We start from the raw sequence: 2,180 nt of genomic DNA, 5'->3' as shown, positions 1-2,180 counted from the left end.
CAGGGAGAAAGAAGAAAAAGAAGCTAAAAAGCGTAAACGTCTAGAAGATGAGTTCTATGAACTTCTTCATGCATCAAAGGTATAGTAAACAGTTTACAATCTCTCACATTGCAATGGATGGGATCCCACGATATTTCCTTTAAACCATAATCTATTTGTTTGTTGTGGTTGCAGGAAATTACTGCAAATCCCTCTTTGGAGATAGGCAAGTAGCTTCTTTTGCTTTTATTGATCTAGAATTAGTAGCACGATTGCAAGGACCATTGGAGAATGATAATTGATATTATTTTCAAGGACCAACTCCTTCAATATTCTAAACTCAGTAATTCACATAGTTCTAGAATGTACCTTAGAATAATAGCTGTGTTGAATGATTTGTTGTTTTATATTCCTCAACATTTAGGTAGGCTATTTCTTTATAGTATTAGAATGAATTACCATTTTGCTAAGTGATTTTTAATGTTGAACTTATCCCTCTAGAAATTGGTTGATGTCAATTATTAGTTGTTCCAACACTGGGCGTTAAATAGCTCTAGCAGTTAGTTTTTAAATTTCTGACATTTGTGATTGTTTTAGTTTTTTAATTTCTGGCGTTTGTGATTTTTTCACGGTTCTGATGAAGTATGCTGCTAAATCTCTAGTTTCAATTTGTCTAGCCTCTGTGGCTATAAAATGAAATGTTCTGGATTTTTACTTTTTTATTCATAATCTCATGATTCTCATTATGTCGTAACATTGAATGTGAATTTCTTTGTTGTTATTATTTTATAGAATAATGGGTGATGAGGGCTTGTTGCTTGAAATATTTAACAAATTTGTTAATGAACTAAAAGAGAAGGAGCGTAAGCGTCAAGAGGATAAGGTACTTGAATTACTACAAACCCTTATTCTTCTGCTACTTTCGGGTAAGGGTAGTAGATGTGTGGATGTGATTGTGGTTGATATTGTTTTGTGGAAATTTTGACTTTTAGAGAGTCGCCACTTAATTTTGAAAACGAATTAAGAAACCTTTAGAGAGTTAATGCAAATGATTCAAAATAGAAAAACCATTTTAAGTTAGAGATTCTAGATAAGCAGTTCCTATTAACGTTTTAGGAAGGTATTAGGCACCTAAAATGTCCGCTAACTTTCGGTTATCCGGACTATTTGAAAATCGTCTTTTGATTAACTTTGAAAAAGTTTATTTTTTGATTAAAAAAAGCGATTTTAGGAATATTTTGGTGTTTATGCAAAACCAGTTTTTTAGCAACTTGACTAAGAATTTTACTAGGTTCGCAAAACACCCGTAAAATAAGTAAGCAAATAGAAAAAAAAGGAAAGGGGAGAAGTAGTGATTTAGGCTTTTAATCCCAAACCGTCGACCCTGTCCTAATCTAGTTAGGTTTTTGACCCATCTTTCACCTGTGTTTTTGAGCCCTTTTCGGCTCGAGTCTCGCTCCACCTGTTTTAAATTTACAACTTTGGCTTCGAGGTCCAAATGAATAAATAAATAAGTCACTAAATGAACAAAAATATAAATAAGTAAATAAATAAATAATGGAAACAATGGATAAATAAATCAATAAAGAAGAAATAACAAGATTTTCAAGTCCTCTTTGCCGCTTCAAAGATGGAACTTTAACCCATTCTTCTTTCGATTCCTTGTATACATACGCCATGTGATGGATTCTTGGATTTTCTTTTGGGCTTAACTCGGAAGGATAGGCCTCATTGGCCCATTTATGAAATGTAAAGAGACAAGGGGCACATTTGAACTCCAAGGGGGGTGCATGCAAAGAAAGGAATGAAGAAATTAACATATGTCCAAGATTTTAACAATTAATAAGCTATAGCACTCCTGATTCATTCAACTACACTCATACACAGGTAAAAATGCCACAGGAGCAAAAGCCTATAATGTTTGAAGAAAATGTTCATAATCAATTAAAGAAATTTCAACTACAGGAGGAAATAAAGCTTCAACAAGAAATTCTTATGGTCTTTAGCGAAATAAAGAAAATAATTTATCACTTTAATGCCACAAAAGGACCCAATTAAGCATGTCACAAAAAAGATTTACAACTCCTGGATCATACTACATAAACGATGGATCACAAGCAACGTTCAAATTCTAGAATGCCAAACATACAAAATTAAAAACTTAATCACTTTAGGCAAGGAATACGATAGCTGAAACTTCA

General features: G+C 32.8%; 1 long non-coding RNA gene across 1 annotated transcript; it reads left to right on the top strand.

Moving 5' to 3' along the window:
- On the top strand, nt 1–411 carry LOC124893880. Its single transcript, XR_007050930.1, has 2 exons — nt 1–79; nt 175–411. It is a non-coding gene; the product is annotated as an uncharacterized LOC124893880 (long non-coding RNA).
- Nucleotides 412–2,180: the final 1,769 nt, after the last annotated feature.

Source organism: Capsicum annuum, unplaced genomic scaffold (genome assembly GCF_002878395.1).
Source record: "Capsicum annuum cultivar UCD-10X-F1 unplaced genomic scaffold, UCD10Xv1.1 ctg66763, whole genome shotgun sequence".
NCBI classification, from domain to species: Eukaryota; Viridiplantae; Streptophyta; class Magnoliopsida; order Solanales; family Solanaceae; genus Capsicum; species Capsicum annuum.
This window is presented reverse-complemented; position numbering and strand designations above follow the sequence as displayed.